The sequence below is a fragment of the Silene latifolia genome, chromosome X (assembly GCF_048544455.1).
Source record: "Silene latifolia isolate original U9 population chromosome X, ASM4854445v1, whole genome shotgun sequence".
Lineage (NCBI taxonomy): Eukaryota > Viridiplantae > Streptophyta > Magnoliopsida > Caryophyllales > Caryophyllaceae > Silene > Silene latifolia.
In genome coordinates, this window is record NC_133537.1 from 109167640 (window position 1) to 109174500 (window position 6861).

The 6861-nt window shown below is 40.5% G+C and overlaps 1 non-coding gene across 1 annotated transcript; it reads left to right on the forward strand.

The window, feature by feature from the left end:
- The first annotated feature begins 5567 nt into the window (after positions 1-5567).
- LOC141625028 (small nucleolar RNA R71) lies at positions 5568-5674 on the forward strand. The gene has a single exon (XR_012534827.1). It is a non-coding gene; the product is annotated as a small nucleolar RNA R71 (small nucleolar RNA).
- Positions 5675-6861: the final 1187 nt, after the last annotated feature.

Sequence of the window (6861 nt, forward strand, 5' to 3'; positions counted from 1 at the left end):
ATAAACCAGCAATAAAAGAAACCAGTGAAAACACAATTAAAAACCACTAGTCCCTCCCCATTTTGGCTCCTACTACAACTGCTACTATTGATATTCTTGTTGTTGTAATTATTATTCCCATTAACAACAAAAAAAAGCACCAACTCAGGAAGTGTAGCTTTTAAGCAACTAAGAAATTGTAACTATTCTAGATCGACACAACTATTTTCGCCATAATCTACTGTCAAATCTCAATTAACACAGTAAAATTGGCAGCATAAAATGGACAAATATTTATTAGTTAATGGGTAATTCACAAAATTGAGCCAAAAAAATGATAGCACAAGTAAACGGGAAAGAGGGCTTACTGTTTATGATACTTAATGTTGAGAACGACGAGTAAATGAGAAATTCTGGCGTGGATTGGTGATATCCGATGAGACCTTGGACGAAAACGTAAACCCCCTTTCGTAAGTCACATAAACCCTAAAAGAGATAATTAACACTGAATCAACACTCCAATTAACAAAAAGATAAACATAAACCCTAACAAAAGATAATTAATCAAAAAAAAAAAAACATAAACCCTAACAATAACACAGAATTTAATCGAAAACATAAACAATTAACAATGAATTTACATACCTAATATCCAAATAATAGAAGGCAGGTTAAATTCCGGCGAGGTGGCGCGGTGGTGGTGAGGCACGCGGTGGTGGTGAGGGACGAGTGGTGAGCTGGTGACAATGTTCGCGCATGCTGCTTCAATCAATATAAGACAACAAACAATACAACCAGCTGATCATCGATTTCACACACAATAACCGACTACACACCGAAGTGTGTAGCCCTGCCAGATTACCCATCGCAACAGGTAATCCTCACCGTTGTGGGTGACCATGACCCATCCCCACCTAGTCCAGCTCATCAACGAGCGACTAACAATCCATGTCCCTTAATGTGCACATCCCCTCCCGTGACGGGTTCCACGGAGGGCGAACTAGGGTGTGAAGCCACTCCCACAAGTGACTCCACCACAATCACACAACACCACAACATCTCAGCTGTCACAACACCACTACCGTCACAACACAACCACATCACCACCGTCATCACATCACCCATACTCCGATGATCAGCAGATAATAACAATTACAACACAAGCACAGTCTTAAATCAATTAACAGTAACTGAGTAGGGAAACCCTACCTTTTCGCAATCCGATATGCTCTAATCAATCATACAATATGCATAGCAATTACCACATCGTCACCTACAACAATTATAATCAACAATCAACACACATATAATGACCAAACCCTAAACCCCCAAATTAACCCAAAACAATAATTAGAGCAAAACCCTAAAAGACAACTTAATGAGACTCATGAAATCAGAGACTTACCGACATAATCGACGCAAGGCAAGATTCGTTAGACTCACGAACAATCCACGCAAATGAGAGGGAGATTTGGAGAGGATTAGAGTTACGTTGTGTAGTTTAGGTTTTGTAAATTGTTTTAGAAACTGTAAAATGCGTCTCAATATAACTCTAATCCTTTCTAAATCAACCGCGGAAAATATTACCCGTCAGACCGGATACTCGGTCGAGTATAGAGTACACTCGGCCGAGTATCATCGACTCGGTCGAGTATTACCCATACTCGGTCGAGTATTCCTGGGCAGTAGCCAAACAGAATACCCAACACACTTTACTCGACCGAGTAGGCCATACTCGGTCGAGTACCAGCCTATAAAATCCGTAGTGTTACACTCCCGGTAATAGCATTCCATAAGGGAGCGAGATCATACTTGGTAGGTTTCTTCGTGTAAGTTGGGTCATTGCTAAGGCCAAAAATTTCACCAAACTCGCGAAGAATCAATTTTCTAATAATATTCTCGAGACGGAATTCAATGTTTGTTCGGGTCTCCACCTTGGTAACTTTCAAAGAGCTTAAGAATTCTAAGGTGAGGGATGAGTAAGTCAACTCTTGCATATCAAACAAAGTACTCAATCCCATGGACTCGAAAAAGGTCTTGGTTTTTTCTAAGACACCCAATTTTGACAAGGTCTCTTGGCATATGAATTTGGTGGGTAAAATGGTTTTCTTAGTAAGGGAAACAAATTTCTCCCTATGAGAGTCGGAAGTGAAAATTACCTCCGGATAATCATTTAGTTGTTCAACAACCGGAGTAGAAGTAGTAGCTTCCATAGGAGGAATAGACTCTTGAATTTCCATCCTTGCATTTTGAACCACCAATGCCTTAGATGCTTGAAGAGCTTGTAGAGCTTGTTGTCTTTTGGAAAGGTTCTTCTTTGGGGGTGCCTTGCTTCCGCCTTTTGTTCTTGCCATGTTCTCCTTTATGTAGTAACACCAAAGATAAGCTTGATTTCTTCAAATTCCAATAAGACCCAAATCAATTTAGGATAGTTGAATTTTGCCTTGAATCCTAAAAATTGATTCAAACTTTGAAGATGTTGGTGTTTTAATTGCTTGTTGTTGGTAAAGGAGTGATTTGTTTGAGTTTTGAGGAAGTTTGGAATTAATTTGGGTGATTTTGGTTGAGACATTTAATGTTGGTGGATGAAGGGATTGAGGGTTTTGAGGGTTTTGGAGATGTGTTTGTGTTATGAATGAGTAAAATGAATTGGGAAAGGTGGGGTTTTAATCCCGTTGGTTTTTAATTTCAGAGGGGAGACGAGTGGATTCTCCACGGGATGCTCGGATTCTGCTCCAGTTTGCTTCAGAAATGAGAATGTGCTGGGACGAGCGTCTTTGGAGGAAGACGAGCGTCTTTTTGAAGGAGGACGAGTGGATTCTGTGAAGACGCTCGGATTCCTTGTCAGGGAGAAATCCCAAATTTTACCAGCAGTAGGACGAGAGGATTCTTTCTGGGACGAGCGTCCTGACTGAGACGAGCGGATTCTCTATGGGACGCTCGGATTCTCAGTCAGACCAAAAATTTCTTTTTCCAGCTCTCTCAGGACGAGCGTCTTCTCAACAGGATGCTCGGATTGTCTTCAGGACGAGCGGATTCTTGTCGGGCCGCTCGAATTTTTCCTCTACCACACGAATTTAGTTCCATCCGTCGGTACTTCATAACCCATGTCATTTACTCTTCATTCCTTTGGTCTTCATTGTGGGGGCACTACGAAGGCTTGGATGGCCTAGGCAATTGCTATCCCCACACTATGTCAAAACACTACACATTAATAATCACATAAGTCCCTCCCTCACTTTCTCTCGAAATGATGAAAATCTTGATCAAGGCATAAAAATATAAATCCAAAATTGACAAAAATGCAATACAATAAGTAAAATGCAAGTTAAGGGGTTAGAATATTTACAAATGGTGGTTTAGGGAGGACTCCACCAAACACTCATCCATAAGTGAGATGTCAAGGGGGCATAGCCAAGGTGTTGTTGATGTTGCTCAACACCTTGAAGAAGTAGTCGAAAGGTTATTCATTGTCATGATAAAGATCTTCAATATACCTTTGCACTTGTCGTTTTTCATTGTGGTCTTGGGTCATATCATTACCAATATAAGGATTGAATAACCCTTCAAACTCATCATCCCAAAGACCGCATACTTCATCTACTTCTTCCCCAATAATATCACGAGTTGACAAGAAGAACTCCTCTTTCTTCTTGTCATTATGGCCAATGAGGCCTTCCTCTTCCCTTGTCATGAGTGGTGGTGAGCTACTCAAGCTCTCATTCTTGTTGAAATATTCTTGCTCTTTGGATGGAGCATCTTGGAGATTATCCATTTTCTTCTCCCATATGGGTGGTGATTCTTTACCCATAGCTTGTTCTTTGCATTGAGATGCCAACATCTTCCTATCACTTTCTCCGCTATAATGATCAACCATGAAACATGGCTCATGTAGTAGGGGAGCTCTCATTGTCTTGTCAAGATTAAAAGTGATCGTTTCATCTCCCACTTCGAGTGTGAGCTCTCCATGTTTCACGTCAATCACCGCTCCCGCGGTGTGTAGGAAAGGTCTTCCTAGAATGATAGGAATGTTGGAGTCTTATTCCATATCAACAATAACAAAGTCCACCGGGATGAATAACTTGCCAATTCTTACCGGCACATCTTCCCATACCCCTAGAGGTGTCTTCGTTGATCGATCTGCCATTTGAAGCATGATATTAGTGCACTTAAGCTCTCCCATTCCCAGCCTCTTGCACACCGAATATGGCATGACACTCACACTTGCCCCAAGGTCACATAGAGCTTTGTTGATTGTGGTGTCGCCAATGGCGCATGGAATAGAGAAGCTTCCCGGATCCTTTAGTTTTGGAGGTGAACTTCCTTGTAGGATGGCACTACTCACCTTAGTGAAAGCAATAGTCTCAAGTTTCCGGATGGATTTATTCTTTGTAAGAATATCTTTAATGTATTTTGCATAGGCCGGAACATGATTGATTAATTCCGTAAATGGAATTGAGACTTCCAAGTTTTTCACAATCTCCATAAAATTCCCAAGTTGTTCATCAAACTTAGGCTTAGATTGACGACTTGGAAATGGAATTCGAATCACAATAGGCTCCTTCTCTTTAGCCTTCTCTTCATTCTCCTTTGAAACTTCTTGAATGGTGATGGGTTCTTCTTCTTTCTTATAGTCTTCAATAACTCTTTCCTTGTCACTAGCATTCACAATATCTTCATCAATGGGCCTCTTCGACCCTTCATACCTTGTACCACTCCTGAAATGGATGGCACTCACCGACTCTTGTCTTGGGGGATTACCTTGAGGTGGTAATTGCCCCTTTTGTCTTTGTGAGCTAGAAGATGCTAATTGAGACATTTGGGTTTCCAACATTTTGGTGTGGGCTAGGATGTTGTTGATGGTGATGTCTTTTTCTTGACTATCCTTTTGCATTTGAGTGAAAAATTCTTGTTGGTTCTTTTGCATTTGGAGGACCGCTTTTTGAACATCAAAACCTTGGTCATTGGACTGGTGGTATGGAGTTTGGTTTTGATAACCTTGGTTTTGGTTGTAAAAGGGTCTTTGAGCTTGGTTTCTCATTGGAGGAAGGGTGTATGTTGTTTGAAGGTTTTGAACATTTTGCCTTTTGTATGAGAGGTTTGGATGAAATTTGGTGTTTTCATTGTAATAGTTGGAATAAGGGGTACCACTCTTGTATGCTTGGAAAGCATTCACTTGTTGAATTGTTCCCCTACATTCACTTTGGTCATGTCCCAAAGTTCCACAACTCTCACATACTCCACTTGGAATTGATGAAGATGCCACCATGGCATTAACATGTTGTTTAGGTGATTTGGAGGCTTCTTCAAGCTTAGCCATAGCCTTCTCAAACTTCAAATTAATGGTATCAATATGAGCACTAAGTTGAGCACCCAATTGAGTAATAGAGTCCACTTCATGCTTTCCTCCTCTAGTAGCCTTCCGAGGTCTACTATATTGTGAGTTATGGACCGTCATTTCCTCAATCTTGTTCCATGTTTGATTATCATCAACTTCGGTAAACATACCATTTTATCCCATATTGAGAATATTTCGGGAGTCTTCATATACATCGTTCCAAAATTGTTGTACAAGGAACCACTCGCTAAGTCCATGATGTGGACAAGATCGGCAAGTATCCTTGAATCTCTCCCAAGCTTCACACAAAGATTCTTCGTCCCTTTGTTTGAACCCGGTGATTTGGGCTCTCAACATGTTAGTCTTTTCCGGAGGATAGAACTTTTTGTAGAAAGCAAGTGCCAATTTCTTCCAAGAGTCAATACCAAAAGTAGCCTTATCTAGGCTCTTCAACCGGTTTGAGAAATCGCATCACAATAGTCACAAAAAGTCTCCATTTGAGAATGAGGGTCTTCACTAGGCATCCCCCAAAATTGACTTCTCTCAACCAATTGTATAAATGCGGATTTTGCAATGGAATTACCGGTTAAGTGTTGCGGTGTAGGAGTACCATTTGGTAGGTTCTCCTCGGTTGGTACGGAATGTGATGAAAATTTAGGCATTGTGGGTTGATTTTGTGGTTGGTTCTCCTTCTCTTGCAAAAGGGTTGATGTACTCAATGTTATTTGGTTGAATGTCCACAATCTCACCAATACCTCTCAAAGTATTCCTAGCAAGTCTTCTATTGTTGGTCAAAGTTCTTTCAGTTTCAAGATCAATGGGTAACAAGTTACCTTGTGATCTCCTAGACATGCAAAATATCAAACAACTCGAAAAAAATTAGAACGAACCTTGAGGAGTTTTACTTCCCACTAAAAACAATCAAATAAAATCAAATCAAGTTAACACCGTCCCCGGCAACAACGCCATTTTTGGTCGGTGTATGGATTTAGGTTACTTGTCGTTAAGAGTTACCTAGACCAAAACAATATATATAACTTCACAAACTACTCTACTTTTAGTAAAGAGGTAAGTAAGGGTCGGATCCCAAGGGACGAGTATTGATGTAGGATTTTCGATTGCAAATGGTTGTGTCTAAGGGTGTCACAATTTGGGTTGAGGTAGGAGATCAACTAAACTAATCAACAATGTAAATAAAGTAATGAAAATAAGCAAGATGATTAAAATGAGTTGTAAACAATTGACTAAAAGCACTAGGGTGTCATGGGTTCATAGGGGATTCATGGGATTTGATCACACAAACATGTTCTCTACTAGATGCAAGCACTTATTGTTGTGATGGGATCGAGTTGGTTTATGTCTTACAATCCCTAAGAAGGTTTGGGTCCCGCAGCCGAATCGATTAGATTGTACAACACCTACAAGTCGACTTAATCCTCCCTATCCAACTATATGCATGGTCTAATGAGACTCGAGTTGGTTTATGTCTTACAAGTCTCGTTGAAAAGGTAAGTGACGGGTAAAAAATGCAAGGATTCATAGGC